The 19585-nt window shown below is 34.6% G+C and overlaps 1 long non-coding RNA gene across 1 annotated transcript in view; it reads right to left on the reverse strand.

The window, feature by feature from the left end:
• Positions 1–1769: 1769 nt before the first annotated feature.
• The window catches only part of LOC146996623 (uncharacterized), a 67495-nt gene continuing 49679 nt past the window's right edge, over positions 1770–19585 (reverse strand). The window contains exon 7 of the long non-coding RNA XR_015042357.1: positions 1770–2046. This is a non-coding gene — a long non-coding RNA (uncharacterized LOC146996623). The remainder of the gene's footprint in view (positions 2047–19585) is intronic.

A 19585-nucleotide genomic window follows, 5' to 3' on the forward strand; every position in this document is an offset into this window, starting at 1 on the left:
AAAGACGAAATTCCATCTCTTTATCCAAACAATCTTGACTGTATTAAGTTCCATCAGGATAAGGCTACAAACCATACCTCTAAATCTACCGCTTTATGTTTTGCAAAAAGTGATATATGAAACCGCAATTGAAGCCATCCCCTCTAGATGCATATCCACCAAATCTCCTGATGTGTCTCCTATGGATTAATGTGCATTTGTACATTTAAAACAAGCTGTTTATACGTGGCATCCCCAAACATTGGACGGACTGTGGAACATTGTGAACGAGAAGTGGCATAAAATCAACCTTGATGTTTTCAGGAAAAGGCTTTTCTCTTACAAATCAAGATGTAATATGATGGTTCAACAAAAGGGCTCTCAGCCGGAATATATTAGAAAATGAAATTATAACGTTTGTTTATATACATAATTCTTTGCAAAATCCTTAGAAGGATACCTGAAAACCCCCTGCACTCAGTCATTTGCGATAGTTACGTTAAATTTTAAACTTCAGACTAAACGTTTCAGGATTATTCATAGAGTTTCCTTTATTCTAATTTTTATTAATAATGCTTCATAAATATTTATTCAAATATATGAAAGTATATGAAAGGTTCATTTTCTAATTTATAAAATACGCTGTTTTTAAATATTTTTAACCCAGAGGGACATTAGCCCGAATTCTGTCCAAACGTTTATGTCTGCAAATGAAAAAATGATGCCTTTGGGCGCAATACAAAGTCTGAAAGCTTTCAGTTAATTATTTGTTTTGGGTGTATCTGTGGGGTGTAAATTCTTTAACTTCCAGTATATATCCAATCGAGAGATTTTTATAAAAGTTATTTAAATAATTTTTCTTCCGAATTTCATGTCATGATTGATTTGTTTGAGTAAAAGTTAGGTTATTTGAAAAGGGCAAAGAAAAGGATGGTTACCTGCCTGGCGCGAGGGATGGCTTAGCGGAGAACGTTCTATGGGAAATCTTCTCATATACATCGAGATAAGGAAAACTGCAGAATCCAACCATGCAGCCAGCACGTCGGCGGGGAATCAAACAGGGTAAAACTCTTAGCATTCTTAAACAGAGGGCATATTGCTATAGGACACATATTGAAAATACTTCGTTTGAATAGAAAGCAGTATATTCTGATTTATTATTTCTAGTAAGTTATTTCTAGTACATGTTATTTCTAGTATGTTATTTCTAGTACATGAAGGCCACGGAGAGAAAAAAATGTAAAATACAAAATAACATCCATATTCGGGTTTTAATGATAATCTGGAGGTTTTTTATACGAAATGCCGACAAATCACATAGGAAAAACGAAAAGGAAGCAGCAGATAACAAGGGAAAATATGCCTAAGAAAAATTTCAATAATAGCTACAGCTTAACTTAATTCAATGAGAAGTTATATTTAAAATAGAGCATATTGGTAAATCATAACTGAATATGGTGTGTAAACTAGTAAATTAATTTAAGAGCACAAGAAAAACAAATTTAGCAACGGCATTTAACTGCAAATAATATTTTAATTTCAGGTTACCATATAATTTAATTTAAATTTTGCAGTTCTGAAATGTAGCTCTAGAAAAGAATTTTAAAACGATTTTCTGTTTCCATTTCAGCTGTAACGCAATCGATTGGACTGAAAACATCTTTCCTCTCTCTTATCGAAAAAGGCAATTTCTTCCGTCCAAATCCAATGCTCAGTCAATAAGGACGTCACTTAGTCAGTCATTGGTCAGTCAATGTTCAATTTTTATTCAGTCACTGGTCAGGCAAAGAGATCTTCACTTTCTCAGTCGATTTTCAGTGAATGTCCAATTTTTATTCTGTCACTGGTCAGTTAATCAGATCGTCACTCAGTCACTAGGCTGTCAATCAGATCGTCACTTAGTCAGTCAATGTCCAATTTTTATTCAGTCACTAGTCAGGCAAGGAGATCTTCACTTTCTCAGTTCCTGTTCAGTGCATGTCCAAATTTTAGTCTGTCAGTGCTCAGTCAATGAGATCGTCACTCAGTCACTGCTCAGTCAATGTCCAAATTTAGTCAGTCTCCGGCCTGTCAAAGAGATAGTCAGTTAGTCAGTCACTGGTCAGACAATGTCCAATTTTTAGTCAGTCAACGGGCAATCAAGGAGACCGTCACATAGTCAGTCAATGTCCAATTTTTAGGCAGGCCCTGGTCAGTCAATGTGATCGTCAGTTAGTGACTGGTCAGAAAATGTCTAATTTTTAGTCAGTCACTGGTCAGACAATGTCCTACTTTTATTCAATGAGATTGTCATTTAGTCAGTCACTGGTCAATGTCCAATTTTTAGGCAAGTACTGGTCAGTCGAGATTGGTGACATGGCAAACAAATCTATTACGAATACAAACTGAAATTGTGTAAACTTATCTCAGATCTATATAATATGTTTTAAGTCCTTTGTTTATTTTTAATTTTTTAAAGCAGAAATATTTCAGTAATGTTTTTCTTATGTTTGAAATTTTGAAACGCTTGCTATGATTCGAAGAAGGATGTTGAGTGTACTCGTCATCAAAGCAGATAACAGGGCCGGTACCAACGACGAGATCAACGAGCTGTTCTTCAGAATCTTCAGTTGGTTTCAGTTCTGTTCTGTCTTCTTGATCCAGTTTGCCATTCATTTTTGGTTCATTATTTGTGTTAAGGAGATTACCAGAATCGATGTCTCTTTGTGTTCCAAGATCGTTATGCGATACAATGCATTCAGCATCCAATGATTCAATAGAGGCATTCCAACTGAATTCTTCCTGGTTCAAGATGGTTATACTGCTATTCGTGCCTATTTGATTACCTGAGTTATCAGGTTTTGGAAAATCAAAATCCTTTTCTGTTTCCTGTTGGAGGTAATTAAATTGCTTTTCATCGCTGACATTGTGCACATCATAAGAATTATTATCGAAATCTTTGGAAAAATGGCCGATGTGGTCAGTATCACTATCAATATGCAACTTAAGAAGATTATTATCAAAAGCTTCGAGGAGATCGGTGTCACTGTCTATGTCCACATCAAAGGAATCATCATTAAATTCATTAATATCAGCATATGAATCAAGGAAATCTAAATTACGTACCGTGTTTCCGGCATTACACTTGTGTTCATTACGGTTAATAAAGTTTTCCTCATTATTTTCCCGAATTCTCTCTTCTCTTCGAGAAAACAAAAGGAAGGCGGTCGCAAAACAAATAAGTATGCCCAATAGGCTGTCGATAAAGGGTGTTGGTATAAAAATGTAACACAATACTGTCAAAAAAAAGAACTCCATTTCTAAAAATGGTTCGAATGCGATTTCAGCATCAAAAATAACAAGCAAATAAGCTCCACACGTAAGATTTTAGCACCACTAGATTTGATATCTCTAATGATTATGGTTTATAAGCATTGTTAAAAATGTATACATTAACTTTGTTTTAATTCAACAAAGCCTAAACAATTATTGGTAAATTCATTGTTTCGAACGTTATTAAAAGGATTCTTTGAATATGTAACAATGAAAGGTATTCTGATATATAACTCTACTGACAATAGAGGGAAGATTCTATGAGTCTGTCTTTCGTTCGGTCTGCGTGTAAGCTGACAGACCCAGGCCTACGAATTTGCTACATAGGTGCATCCAGACAAGAGCCAGTGCACCTCGAAACGAGGTTTCCAAAATTCGAATGACTTTTTAAATTTTATTTTTTTATTTTTGTTTTATTCATTTTTTTGATGAAATCGGTAATTCTCTCTCATTACATCAGCAATAATGGCACGCAACCATTATTGCTGTTGTATCCCTGCCACCATTGTTGATGATATCAGCACTGTTGCCATTCGGAAAAATGAGGACGAAAATTAGCGTTTTAAGAACTTTTAATTAATATCTCTGCTTTTTGCTATTTTTTGGGATAAAAGTGGAAGCGGAAAACGAACCAACGCTAAATTGCCGCTGCCATACATATTCAAATAAATGTTTCTTTTTGGGGAGTTTCTTGCAATACAAAGCATAAACGTAATACTTATATGTACATATATATATATAACCAGAGATTAATATTATTAAAACGAAAATACTTGAATACTCTGAGAAAATATTTTTTATACAAAAAGCACTTTCAAAACATGAATTTGTCTTGGATTTATTAGTGCAAAGCACAGAGAATCATGTTTACCTGCCACTCTGATGGAAAGGGTTTCATCTACCTTTGACTGGGTAAAAATGAAGCTAAATATATGCACAATACAAAAATATATAAAACTATTTTTAATTCTTTAATAGTCACCTAATTAAGATAAAATCAACTGGTTAGCGTAACATGAACTTACGTCATACAATTAGCGAGAACGATACACCAAAATGAGTTTTGGTGATCGATGTACTGAGTGTACATAGTGTTTTTTCTACTTTTCATTATTTACCCTTTATTACATTTACTTAATTATTGCTGATAAATTGATATAGACATTGCGAAACCTTGGGGCAGCACATTGATGTTTATTATGCGTTAAAAATTTCAACAACTGGTCTGTGCAACTATGCTCCGCTCACTCATATTACATGCCTCAACAACTACGGCCACGATATTCCGTTAGCTTCAAGACACGGAGCAAGGAGGACGCTACAGCCGTAGCACTAACGGGGATAAAGTTAAGCCAACGGGTTTGTGCTACAGATGTGCTAATTTGCTTTTGCGATGTGAAAGTTACGCTTCAGATATTTTAAATCGCTATTTTACACAAGTTATCCCACTGTTACATATTGCCACATTGTATGTTATTCCGAACTTCAAGTGAAAAGGTTTGTTCCAACATTGGGATTTATTTTTGACTTTTATATGATACCCACTAAGGACAGATATAGATAGGTAACGATTTCAGCGTATTGTACCTCTTAAATAAGCGAAGACCTATGAACTATGACCTATATGTTGTTAGAGGAAATGTATTTAGCGCTAGGAAGGCTTATAAATAATAAGCTCAATCATATGCTTACATACGAAACTATCACAACAGACGACATTTTGACATCATAACAGGCGACGACATTTCATACGACCATCATAACAGACATTCTGAACATGGAAAACGAGTGAATAGAACATAACACTTCAATTCTCTACATTCCTCAATAATAAGATATACTAATTTGGAAAGATGCTCAGTAGAATTCAAGTCAGGGCTTTTAAGTAACCAATTTATGACAGAGAAGTGCTCTTCTCTGTCATAAATTGGTTCAGAGGAATGCTCTTCCATCCAACCAACTAGTAGCCAACCGTAACCTTTGAGAGGCGCAGTTATCTTTCTGAGATACTCCCTTTCCGTGTGAATGACAGGGACATAAATGGATGGAGATGATAGCTCATCAACTCCACGTACAGAATCATATTGAGGGAGGTAAGAACAAGTACTAAAGATCCCAAACACAACCAGAAGAAAGCATCCCAGACCATGATTAAGCCTCCAGGCCTTGTACAGTTCCAATCTGTCACACCGGATTCATACATTCATGATTCTCTCGCCATATTCTGAGCCTCCCATCGGTATTAATTAGAGGGATCGAGACTCATCACTCCTACACATTTCATGTCCACTAGTGTCTATTCTCTATATTCTCTTGCCCAGGTAAGAATGGCAACTCGATGGCATGCATTTAGGAAAGGTACCCTAGTGTGTCTACGGCTTCCGAAGCCCATATGGTGAAGGGAGCGATACACGATCTTTTTACTGACTGTACGACTGTCGCTTGCTTTAGCTAGGTGGTAATTTGGGATAATATTTGGCTTCATTGACCATGTACAATACGGCTGAGACTTCTCATACCACGATTGTTCTAACTTAAATGTGCTTTGCACTTTGCAGAGTCGCTACTTCTTTTTCCCACCATCCGTGTATTCTCGGTATGCTCTTGACACTGTCGACCGTTAAAATCCTATCCCGCTGAGGATTATAGAAATTGTATGGCCCAAGCGACGAGAGATTACTATCTGTCCGATATTGAAATTTTACCTATACTGGTATAAGAAACAACTGATTATCGAGAAGCATAGTGTATGTGCATTTATCAACAACTCCCTCACGTAAGCCCAGATGCGGCGCAGCGCTATTCAAGTTGCATAGCCATGTCTATCCCTAATTTAGTGGCACTTCAGTGTAGTTACAACTCATGAAGCTTGGGAATACGTGTAACGATTGCAAGAGATAAACATGAATTTATTGCCGAAAAAGAGGAGCAAAAGACTTAATATATTGGTTCAGAGAAAAAAAAAATTTTTTTTTCTAAAGGTTTTATTGTTCTTACTGGATTCTTTTATAAGGGGAAACTTAAAATAAGGAAAGTAGAAAAAAATATCAAAATCAATTCGGATTACAATCAGAAATAACTTTAAACACCTATATTAAAAGACGAAATTCCATCACTTTATCCAAACAATCTTGACTGTATTAAGTTCCATCAGGATAAGGCTACAAACCATACCTCTAAATCTACCGCTTTATGTTTTGCAAAAAGTGATATATGAAACCGCAATTGAAGCCATTCCCTCTAGATGCATATCCACCAAATCTCCTGATGTGTCTCCTATGGATTAATGTGCATTTGTACTTTTAAAACAAGCTCTTTATACGTGGCATCCCCAAACATTGGACGGACTGTGGAACATTGTGAACGAGAAGTGGCATAAAATCAACCTTGATGTTTTCAGGAAAAGGCTTTTGTCTTACAAATCAAGATGTAATATGATGGTTCAACAAAAGGGCTCTCAGCCGGAATATATTAGAAAATGAAATTATAACGTTTGTTTATATATATAATTCTTTGCAAAATCCTTAAAAGGATACCTCAAAACCCCCTGCACTCAGTCATTTGCGATAGTTACGTTAAATTTTAAACTTCAGACTAAACGTTTCAGGATTATTCATAGAGTTTCCTTTATTCTAATTTTTATTAATAATGCTTCATAAATATTTATTCAAATATATGGAAGTATATGAAAGGTTCATTTTCTAATTTATAAAATACGCTGTTTTTAAATATTTTTAACCCAGAGGGACATTAGCCCGAATTCTGTCCAAACGTTTATGTCTGCAAATGAAAAAAATGATGCCTTTGGGCGCAATACAAAGTCTGAAAGCTTTCAGTTTAATATTTGTTTTGGGTGTATTTGTGGGGTGTAAATTCTTTAATTACTGGGTGTAATTCTAGTATATATCCAATCGAGACATTTTTATAAAAGTTATTTAAATTAATTTCTTCCAAATTTCATGTCATGATTGATTTGTTTGAGTAAAAGTTAGGTTATTTGAAAAGGGCAAAGAAAAGGATGGTTACCTGCCTGGCGCGAGGGATGGCTTAGCGGAGAACGTTCTATGGGAAATCTTCTTATATATATCGAGATAAGGAAAACTGCAGAATCCAACCATGCAGCCAGCACGTTGGCGGGGAATCAAACAGGGTAAAACTCTTAGCATTCTTAAACAGAGGGCATATTGCTATGGGACACATATTGAAAATACTTCGTTTGAAAAGAAAGCAGTATATTCTCATTTATTATTTCTAGTAAGTTTTGACATGAAGGCCACAGAGAGAAAAAAATGTAAAATACAAAATAACATCCATATTCGGGTTTTAATGATAATCTGGAGGTTTTTTATACGAAATGCCGACAAATCACATAGGAAAAACGAAAAGGAAGCAGCAGATAACAAGGGAAAATATGCCTAAGAAAAATTTCAATAATAGCTACAGCTTAACTTAATTCAATGAGAAGTTATATTTAAAATAGAGCATATTGGTAAATCATAACTGAATATGGTGTGTAAACTAGTAAATTAATTTAAGAGCACAAGAAAAACAAATTTAGCAACGGCATTTAACTGAAAATAATATTTTAATTTCAGGTTACCATATAATTTAATTTAAATTTTGCAGTTCTGAAATGTAGCTCTAGAAAAGAATTTTAAAATGATTTTCTGTTTCCATTTCAGCTGTAGCGCAATCGATTGGACTGAAAACATCTTTCCTCTCTCTTATCGAAAAAGGCAATTTCTTCCGTCCAAATCCAATGCTCAGTCAATAAGGACGTCACTTAGTCAGTCATTGGTCAGTCAATGTCCAATTTTTAGTCAGTCAACGGGCAATCAAGGAGACCGTCACATAGTCACTCAATGTCCAATTTTTAGGCAGGCCCTGGTCAGTCAATGTGATCGTCAGTTAGTGACTGGTCAGAAAATGTCTAATTTTTAGTTAGTCACTGGTCAGACAATGACCTACTTTTATTCAATGAGATTGTCATTTAGTCAATCACTGGTCAATGTCCAATTTTTAGGCAAGTACTGGTCAGTCGAGATTGGTGTCATGGCAAACAAATCTATCACGAATACAAACTGAAATTGTGTAAACTTATCTCAGATCTATATAATATGTTTTAAGTCCTTTGTTTATTTTTAATTTTTTAAAGCAGAAATATTTCAGTAATGTTTTTCTTATGTTTGAAATTTTGAAACGCTTGCTATGATTCGAAGAAGGATGTTGAGTGTACTCGTCATCAAAGCAGATAACAGGGCCGGTACCAACGACGAGATCAACGAGCTGTTCTTCAGAATCTTCAGTTGGTTTCAGTTCTGTTCTGTCTTCTTGATCCAGTTTGCCATTCATTTTTGGTTCATTATTTGTGTTAAGGAGATTACCAGAATCGATGTCTCTTTGTGTTCCAAGATTGTTATGCGATACAATGCATTCAGCATCCAATGATTCAATAGAGGCATTCAAACTGAATTCTTCCTGGTTCAAGATGGTTATGCTGCTATTCGTGCCTATTTGATTACCTGAGTTATCAGGTTTTGGAAAATTAAAATCCTTTTCTGTTTCCTGTTGGAGGTAATTAAATTGCTTTTCATCGCTGATATTGTGCACATCATAAGAATTATTATCCAAATCTTTGGAAAAATGGCCGATGTGGTCAGTATCACTATCAATATGCAACTTAAGAAGATTATTATCAAAAGCTTCGAGGAGATCGGTGTCACTGTCTATGTCCACATCAAAGGAATCATCATTAAATTCATTAATATCAGCATATGAATCAAGGAAATCTAAATTACGTACCGTGTTTCCGGCATTAAACTTGTGTTCATTACGGTTAATAAAGTTTTCCTCATTATTTTCCCGAATTCTCTCTTCTCTTCGAGAAAACAAAAGGAAGGCAGTCGCAAAACAAATAAGTATGCCCAATAGGCTGTCGATAAAGGGTGTTGGTATAAAAACGTAACACAATACTGTCAAAAAAAAGAACTCCATTTCTAAAAATGGTTCGAATGCGATTTCAGCATTAAAAATAACAATCAAATAAGCTCCACACGTAAGATTTTAGCACCACTAGATTTGATATCTCTAATGATTATGGATTATAAGCATTGTTAAAAATGTATACATTAACTTTGTTTTAATTCAACAAAGCCTAAACAATTCTTGGTAAATTCATTGTTTCGAACGTTATTAAAAGGATTCTTTGAATATGTAACAATGAAAGGTACTCTGATATATAACTCTACTCACAATAGAGGGAAGATTCTATGAGTCTGTCTTTCGTTCGGTCTGCGTGTAAGCTGATAGACCCAGGCCTACGAATTTGCTACATAGGTGCATCCAGACAAGAGCCAGTGCACCTCGAAACGAGGTTTCCAAAATTCGAATGACTTTTTAAATTTTATTTTTTTATTTTTGTTTTATTCATTTTTTTGATTAAATCGGTAATTCTCTCTCATTACATCAGCAATAATGGCACGCAACCATTATTGCTGTTGTATCCCTGCCGCCATTGTTGATGATATCAGCACTGTTGCCATTCGGAAAAATGAGGACGAAAATTAGCGTTTTAAGAACTTTTAATTAATATCTCTGCTTTTTGCTATTTTTTGGGATAAAAGTGGAAGCGGAAAACGAACCAACGCTAAATTGCCGCTGCCATACATATTCAAATAAATGTTTCTTTTTGGGGAGTTTCTTGCAATACAAAGCATAAACGTAATACTTATATGTACATATATATATATAACCAGAGATTAATATTATTAAAACGAAAATACTTGAATACTCTGAGAAAATATTTTTTATACAAAAAGCACTTTCAAAACATGAATTTGTCTTGGATTTATTAGTGCAAAGCACAGAGAATCATGTTTACCTGCCACTCTGATGGAAAGGGTTTCATCTACCTTTGACTGGGTAAAAATGAAGCTAAATATATGCACAATACAAAAATATATAAAACTATTTTTAATTCTTTAATAGTCACCTCTTTAAGATAAAATCAACTGGTTAGCGTAACATGAACTTACGTTATATAATTAGCGAGAACGATACACCAAAATGAGTTTTGGTGATCGATGTACTGAGTGTACATAGTGTTTTTTCTACTTTTCATTATTTACTCTTTATTACATTTACATAATTATTGCTGATAAATCGATAGGGATTTTGCGAAACCTTGGGGCAGCACATTGATGTGTATTATGCGTTTTAAAAATTTCAACAACTGGTCTGTGCAACTATGCTCCGCTCACTTATGTTACATGCCTCAACAACTACAACCACGATATTCCGTTAGCTTCAAGACACGGAGCAAGAAGGACGCTACAGCCGTAGCACTAACGAGGATAAATTTAAGCCAACGGGTTTATGCTACAGATGTGCTAATTTGCTTTTACGATGTGAAAGTTACGCTTCAGATATTTTAAATCGCTATTTTACACAAGTTATCCCACTGTTACATATTGCCACATTGGATGTTATTCCGAACTTCAAGTGAAAAGGTCTGTTCCAACATTGGGATTTATGTTTGACTTTTATATGATACCCACTAAGGACAGATATAGATAGGTAACGATTTCAGGGTATTGTACCTCTTAAATGAGCGAAGACCTATGAACTATGACCTATATGTTGTTAGAGGAAATGTATTTAGCGCTAGGAAGGCTTATAAATAATAAGCTCAATCATATGCTTACATACGAAACTATCACAACAGACGACATTTCATACGACCATCATAACAGACATTCTGAACATGGAAAACGAGTGAATAGAACATAACACTTCAATTCTCTACATTCCTCAATAATAAGATATACTAATTTGGAAAGATGCTCAGTAGAATTCAAGTAAGGGCTTTTAAGTAACCAATTTATGACAGAGAAGTCAGAGGAATGCTCTTCCATCCAACCAACTAGTAGCCAACCGTAACCTTTGAGAGGCGCAGTTATCTTTCTGAGATACTCCCTTTCCGTGTGAATGACAGGGACATAAATGGATGGAGATGATAGCTCATCAACTCCACGTACAGAATCATATTGAGGGAGGTAAGAACAAGTACTAAAGATCCCAAACACAACCAGAAGAAAGCATCCCAGACCATGATTAAGCCTCCAGGCCTTGTACAGTTCCAATCTGTCACACCGGATTCATACATTCATGATTCTCTCGCCATATTCTGAGCCTCCCATCGGTATTAATTAGAGGGATCGAGACTCATCACTCCTACACATTTCATGTCCACTAGTGTCTATTCTCTATATTCTCTTGCCCAGGTAAGAATGGCAACTCGATGGCATGCATTTAGGAAAGGTACCCTAGTGTGTCTACGGCTTCCGAAGCCCATATGGTGAAGGGAGCGATACACGATCTTTTTACTGACTGTACGACTGTCGCTTGCTTTAGCTAGGTGGTAATTTGGGCTAATATTTGGCTTCATTGACCATGTGCAATACGGCTGAGACTTCTCATACCACGATTGTTCTAACTTAAATGTGCTTTGCACTTTGCAGAGTCGCTATTTCTTTTTCCCACCATCCGTGTATTCTCGGTATGCTCTTGACACTGTCGACTGTTAAAATCCTATCCCGCTGAGGATTATAGAAATTGTATGGCCCAAGCGACGAGAGATTACTATCTGCCCGATATTGAAATTTTACCTATACTGGTATAAGAAACAACTGATTATCGAGAAGCATAGTGTATGTGCATTTATCACAACTCCCTCACGTAAGCCCAGATGCGGCGCAGCGCTATTCAATTTGCATAGCCATGTCTATCCCTAATTTAGTGGCACTTCAGTGTAGTTACAACTCATGAAGCTTGGGCATACGTGTAACGATTGCAAGAGATAAACATGAATTTATTGCCGAAAAAGAGGAGCAAAAGACTTAATATATTGGTTCAGAGAAAAAAAAATTTTTTTTCTAAAGGTTTTATTGTTCTTACTGGTTTTATTGTTCTTTTATAAGGGAAAATTTAAAATAAGGAAAGTAGAAAAAAATATCAAAATCAATTCGGATTACAATCAGAAATAACTTTAAACACCTATATTAAAAGACGAAATTTGATCTCTTTATCCAAACAATCTTGACGGTATTAAGTTCCATCAGGATTAGGCTACAAACCATACCTCTAAATCTACTCTTTATATTTTGAAAAAATTGAGATATGAAACCGCAACTGAAGCTATTCCCTCTAAATCCATATCCTCCATATCTCCTGATGTGTCTCCTATGGATTAATGTGCATTTGTACTTTAAAAACAATCACTTGTACCTTGCAAAACATGCCCACCGTGAAAAACAAGTTCACCGCTCCTCAGCATCCTCTTACTTCCTCCCCGGGGGGCGATACCGCCCCAATTGAGAACCAATGTTCAATCACTTGACTAGCTAATATTTACTGCATTTTCCCCTCGTTTCTTCTCAGGTTACTTGGATCATAGCAAAACACACGCGGGATGCCTTCGTGGAGGAAACTTATTCGCATTTACCTTACACATGAGAAAAATCACGAAATTTCTCTTGAAACTAACTCGTTCGCTGGGATTTGAACCCCGGTCGAACTATAAGAGTGTTAACCGATCCTACCGCTGGAACGCTGATGGGTATGTATTTTCTTTAAGAATTTAGAACACAAATGACCTTCAGTTTCCTTATATCACCAAAGTCTTCTACCGTTTCATATAAAAATAAAATTACTAAAAATATGTGTGAAAAGACATGTAAATATTTTGGTTGAATTTGGATTCAATTTAATTACCTTCATTTCAGGCTATAATTTACGTAATAGCACACTAAATATTTGAATTTATGAACACATGAGGATTACCCGCACCCAAAAAGTTCGAGAATAATAAAAGTTCATGATGGCCAAGAGCCTCGAGTGGCCGTGCGGTGAAGGTCGCTGAACTTTGGTAGTTCGAATCCCGCGAACGGGCTGGCTGCATGGTCGTTTTCGTGGTTTTACCCATGCATAACGTGTATACGAGCCAGTTTTCCTTAGAAAGACCTCCACAAAGGCCTCCCTCCGCTTAGGCGGCCCTCGAGGCTTTGCCGTAATCATATAAACCAAACCATCATGATGGTAAAGCCATTTAAATAAACGTACATTGTTCTACGCCAGTGCTGTAATTCGACATTCCACAAAAATGTGTCTCGCTCAGATAACCAATATCGACTCACTAGCGGCCGAGCGCTAAAATCGCTGGACACTGGTAGTTCCGACCTGGGTTCGAATCCAGGCGAACGGGCTGGCTGCATGGTCGTTTTCGTGGTTTTCCCCATGTTTAACATGCATACGAGCCAGTTTCCCTAGGAAAGTCCTCCACGAAGGCATCATTCCTCTTACGCAGACACCCCTACTGTTCTTTGCCATAATAATAAACTAGAATATGTATTCATCTCCCGCAAAAGGGAGAAAATTACAGCCAGTGCAGAAAATTTTTAGATTCACTTTTGCAGATTAAATTTCCCATAAAATAAAGAAACAGTATTCAGTACACATAAATCATTATTTGAATGGATGTAAATACTTACTGTAGACTACATAAACCTTATTTCCAGCTTAATGTAAAATATTTTCCCCTTAAAATTTATATAATAAAAAACAGTTAATTCATATTACTTCGAATACTTGCTTACTTACATAGTTAAAATAAAATCGGGTGTAAAGTTTATGCATATTTATCATTAATACTACATTTTACCTATTAACATTTAAAACTATTACAAGACTAAATTACTCCTGAATGCTTATTTATAAGCCTTCAGCCCTTATATTTGATCAAACTCGACTCATTTGGAAAGTATTAAATCATGTGTTTGTTCTCTTGCAAAATCCTGTGAACTCTGTGATTTCTTGAAAAACCGAAACTGAAAATTATACTTATGATTGCTAAATATTATATTCGTAAGATTATTAGCTCAGAAGGGCTATTCATTTCAAAACGCCATTTTGCATCGATTCACTTTTCAAACTGTTGTCAAGAAATATTATCGTAATGTATTATATTTAAAGAAACTAAATAATGAAAAATCTGCATGAATGTTTCTCGCATCGTGAAGAAACAACGGTACCTAGGGCCATATAATTTTGAAAAACGTAGTCCTCCAACCGAACACGGACCGGAATTTTTAATTTGTTTTATTATCTAGTTCATATTTTGTAAAACTTTAACGAATTTTTTATTAACAAGCTCAATGATTTTAAAGCGAGCAATGGCAACACTGTACGGGGAAAAAAAAAAAAAAAATCTCCAGCGCGCGATACTGTGTATCGGAAATTCTAAAGATATGCTCATTTTAAAATTATTTTCCATTATTGCTGTCAAAGTGAATTTTACGGTTTAAGTGCGAAGAACACGATATTTAATAAATAAAGGTAATCCACAAAACGTTAAAAAAACGCCCCAATCTACAAAACGTTAAAAAAAAAAACGCCCCTTTGAGAGTAATGTAAATTCTGAAAGGTCATATTTTTTTTTTTAATTAAAAAAAAATATTAAATTTAGTTTTCTTATTTGGACTAAAAGACAGCCTGAAATTCTCAAACGTACACATTTTCAAAACATAAAGGTATAAATGCAATGGGACTCGGAGACAAGAAACAAGCAGTGCTATTGGCAAAATAAAGTCGGATTCCCCCCCCCCGAACAGGGGCACCTTGAAGCCCGAATTTTTAATTCATTTTATTATGTTGTAAAGTTTATTTTAATTTTATAACAATTATTTTTAATTTTGAAACCCTTTCCTTTAAATTCTTGTTTCCCCATTACAAACCCCCTACCAGAATGAGTTTTTAGTAACGCGTTGCATGTAAATGAGATAGAAGGAGTATTTAAAGAAGGTTCAGTCTAATCGCGGCATACATTATATATAATCTTCTTTTGTTATTTATTACACTGTAATGTATTTTGCTTACTGCACTTTTGGATGAATTCAATCCAAATCGCGTGATACACGCGATCATGAACTCTGATTTGATATGCTGTCATCAGTAATGATTTATTACGCTGTCCAAGTTAATCTGCATAGCCATTAGAACTAACTCTTCTACTCTTCTAAGACTGTTTTATGTATGGCTTATGTATCAACTAGCCAACGAACGGAAACACCAAACATTATATTTAAAAGGTGCACAGAATTTTACTCTGCGGAAAAACAACTTTATCAAAAACAAAACAAAAAAAAAAAAAAATTAAATTAAAATGTATTACATATAAAAAAATCACAATGAAATAAGCAATACCCCTTAATACAGACATTAATTATCCTAATAAATAAATTAACCAACTTCCCTTGTAAGGATCCTAAGTTTTACTAACGTTTATTTTATTTTAAATCTTTACTATCATTTCTTATTTTCTACTTCCGGCCAGAATTAAAAGCTTTTAACTTATTTATGCAAATTTGTCTTGCTAACGCCAAGTACTTAAGTTGTGGCTTTTTGCCAAGCAAGAGAGAGGAAGGAGTTATTAGAAGCAGGCCTCTGGCCATAGTAGTTTTACTCGTTTGCTGGTTGCCTTCAAGGCCAGAGGTTTAATCTTCTTGATAATTTTAAACGTATCGTAGTTTTAGCAGCTCTTTGTACTACATACGGCTTTTTGTTAATTAACGGCCAATCTTAAAGTAGGCACTTGTATATTAATCCAAAGTTAGTTTAGTTAGAGTTTTAGTTAATATTTTTATATTCTTACGTTCAGACCACAAGTGGTTGGTCTCTGTATTCCGAAGTTCCGGAAAGCTCTGTAAAGATAGAAAAATAAAGGGTTTCGTATACCCTTCCTGTGTGTATTGTCTACTTCACAATTTATCGAACATAGCTTGAGTAAGCTCCCTGTTCCGAGTCAGGACAGTTCATGTTTCCAAAGCAAGTAAAGAGGAATACCAGTCCTGATACCCTTGCAAAATCCTAACAGTTCAAATGGTATAAAGCATGGGTGTGTAAAGTGCGGCCCAAACGCAAATTATGAAAGTATTTAAATTTACACATTTTTATTTTTAAAAATGTTTGAATTTGATTCATATATAATCGATTCATTCACATTGATTTTATAAAGATTACCTACCCCACAATAAATATCCTAATTTTCACAATCATGCTTTATTAATGTCTTCAGCTTTTGGAAGTACCTATATTTGTGAACAATTATTTCAAAAATGAAGCATACAAAAAACAAAAATAGGACAGACAAACATCTTGAAAATGCATTAAGAATTGCAACCTCGTCTATTGAACCCGATATCGATTTGCTTGTTCAACAAAAGCAAATTCATCCATCTCATTAGCTTGAATTTTTTCTATCTTTATGAAATCCAAACTAAATGAAACAAAACTTTTACAAATTAATCATAAATATGTACCTATACATGCCTAATTCAAATTTAAAAAAATCAATAATAAAAAGAAGTTAATTTGTTTTAATAAAACAACATAGAGCTCATTTTTATTTCAATTTGTTAAAAAATATGTTTCATAAAAAAATCATGCAAAACTTTTTATATAATTAAAACATAATATAAAAAATTGCAATGAAATAAGCAATAAATCTCCATATTTTCAAGAGAAAACAGTCAGTCCAATATCCAAAGCAATGAATGAAAAACTGTTGCCAAAACCCCATTTCCAAAAGAATAAAACTATCATCAAAAAGCTTTCAATCTAAATTCTGCTTTGTAGATGACATGATTCAAAATATACAAACCTCTTTGCCATTAGCTAATAAAGAGAGAGAGAAAAGGAAATTCTTTCTGTTGTGCCTCGCGAGAATAAGAAGATTGCGATGTGAGTGTTGGGCGTCCAAAAATCAAAAGAAAATAAGCAGCACTTAATCTCATATTTTCAACAATCAGCAGTCCAGTATACAAAGCATTGAATGAAAAACCACATTTCTAAAAGAATGAAGCTATTCAAAATTATGCGATTTCATCAAGAAAGATAAAGTAAAACAAATCTGATTTGAATTTTGAAAAAATCGCTTCGAGGTGCACTGGCTCTTGTCTAGATGCACCGATGTACCAAATTTCATAGCCCTGGATCTATCAGCTTACGCGCAGCACAAACAAAAGACACACACACAGACTCTTTTTTTTTTCTTTTATTACATGTAGGTTTGGTTTGGTTTATTTAATTATGACAAAGCACACTAGGACTATCTGCCTAAGGGAAGGGATGCCTTCGTGGAGGACTTTCTAAGGGAAGCTGGCTCGTATACACGTTACACATGGGGAAAACCACGAAAACGCCCATGCACAGCACATGCAGCCAGCCCGTTCGCAGGATTTGAACCTCAGACCGAACTACCAGTGTTCAGCGACTTTATCGCTCAGCCGCTGGTGGGCCTCTAGTAGAGAAGAGATTAATCACCCTCCATCCATCCTAACTGTCCTCCTAGACTCATTGACCAAGTAATCGCTCTAATTCAAGCGCCCACTTGTACACACCAAGACAGCCGGAAAACAACATGCATTTAGCAAGTTAATCATGGTGACTAGCGGAACTTTGAACTTCAGCAGGAGAGCTTAGACCTTAGTGGGGCGTGTTTGCCGTCCGGCTACTCAGTTATTAAGCCCAATATCCTATGCTCGGCCGTATTGTACGTATCTGTTGATAATCGCCAGCTAATTTAATTTAGGGCCAACTAGTTGGGTTATTGTGTCTAGCTTCGGCTACGTCTGTTTAATTTAGTGTTAGGTTATTTTCTTAAAGCTTGCTTTAGAAGGCCAAATGGAGGCTAGTAGAGGAAATGAGAGTTCTGGATCGGGAGCTTAGGGAGCGGGAGTTGAGAGAGCTCCCGAGAAGGAAGGCTCAGCCGTGGAAGGGACGCTTATCTGAAAATGGGGACAGGGAGCCTTATCAGGAAGTGGATGCGAGTAGAGTAGTTGCTACGTCACAGAAAAAGGACGTGTGCTTAGATTATTTTCTTTTTTTAATTTGGTGATTATAGGCATATAGTAGTTATATGATAATTTGTAAACTTGCTTATTTATATTGAGTTCTTAAAAACGTATATCAAGTAGGTGTTTTAAGTGACTGATACAGTTATTATCTTGAAACAGATATTAGCATATAATAAAATGTTTCCTTCACAGTATAACCTCTTCCGAAGATAATTATTTTCTTACTTTTATTTATCCTATGACTGAATATATGCAAAACTGCTACATGTCATCACTATTTAATAAGAGATTATATTTTACCGATTTATCGGAGGTGATTTCCCTTCGTTAATAAATTTTTAGCCTTTGTGTTTTTTCTTCGTATTGATTATCTCCTAGTTACCCTGAACGAGGATTATTTTCGAATTTAATGATTGAGTGATCCTATACACTCAGAATTTTACCTTATTTCTTAAATCTTCTGTTCATAATATTACATATACTTTCCGTAATCTTCATTACATTACTCATTTTTATTCTTAAATTCATTTTACCCAGAGTTTTTTCAGACTTGTTAGGCAATACTTTTAACTTACTCGTTATATTTTATGAGTGCAATTACTAAAACACGCATTTTCGTGTATTATATTATTCAATGTAATTTTTAACTTTTTTCGTTCTTTTCAACGTTAGCGATCTTCAACATATTCTGTATTTTAACTTATTTCATGCATTTTCTAATCATATAGATGACTTGTATTTAATTTTAGATGTAACATTTCTAGCTTGTTTTGTACATTTTAACCTTCACACTATTTAATATACTCAAATTTTTAACCAGTTTCTATTTTCACACTATATACATGACTTTTACTTGATTTCTCTCATACATCTTAACCTCCATGATTTCCAATATAGTCCTAATTTTAACATAATTGCTATATTTTCACATCATATAGACTTTTATTTAATTTTAGGTGTAAATTTTAACTTCCAACATACTCTGAATTTTAACTAATTTGCTATATTTTTACACTATGTACATGACTTTCATTTAATTTATAGCTACTTTCATACGTTTTAACCTTCGTAATTTCAAATATACTTTACATTTTAGTTTAATTCCTATATTTTCTGACCATATATATGAATTTTGTTTAATTTTAGATGTAATTTTTAACTTGTTTCGTACATTTTAAACCTTCGTAATTTTTAAAGTACTCTAATTTTGAACTTGCTTATTAAATTTTAATACCATATACCTAACTTATTTAATTCTAGATGTAAATTTTAACACCTTTTCTATTTTTTATCGCTTTTAGTTTTCAACATACTAAGAATTTTAACTAATTTGTTATATTTTCACATGACTTTCCTTTAATTTGTAACGACTTTCATACGTTTTA

This window comes from Stegodyphus dumicola, chromosome 7 (assembly GCF_044657685.1).
Source record: "Stegodyphus dumicola isolate Sdum_Otavi_A_Nest chromosome 7, ASM4465768v1".
In the NCBI taxonomy this organism is placed as follows: Eukaryota; Metazoa; Arthropoda; class Arachnida; order Araneae; family Eresidae; genus Stegodyphus; species Stegodyphus dumicola.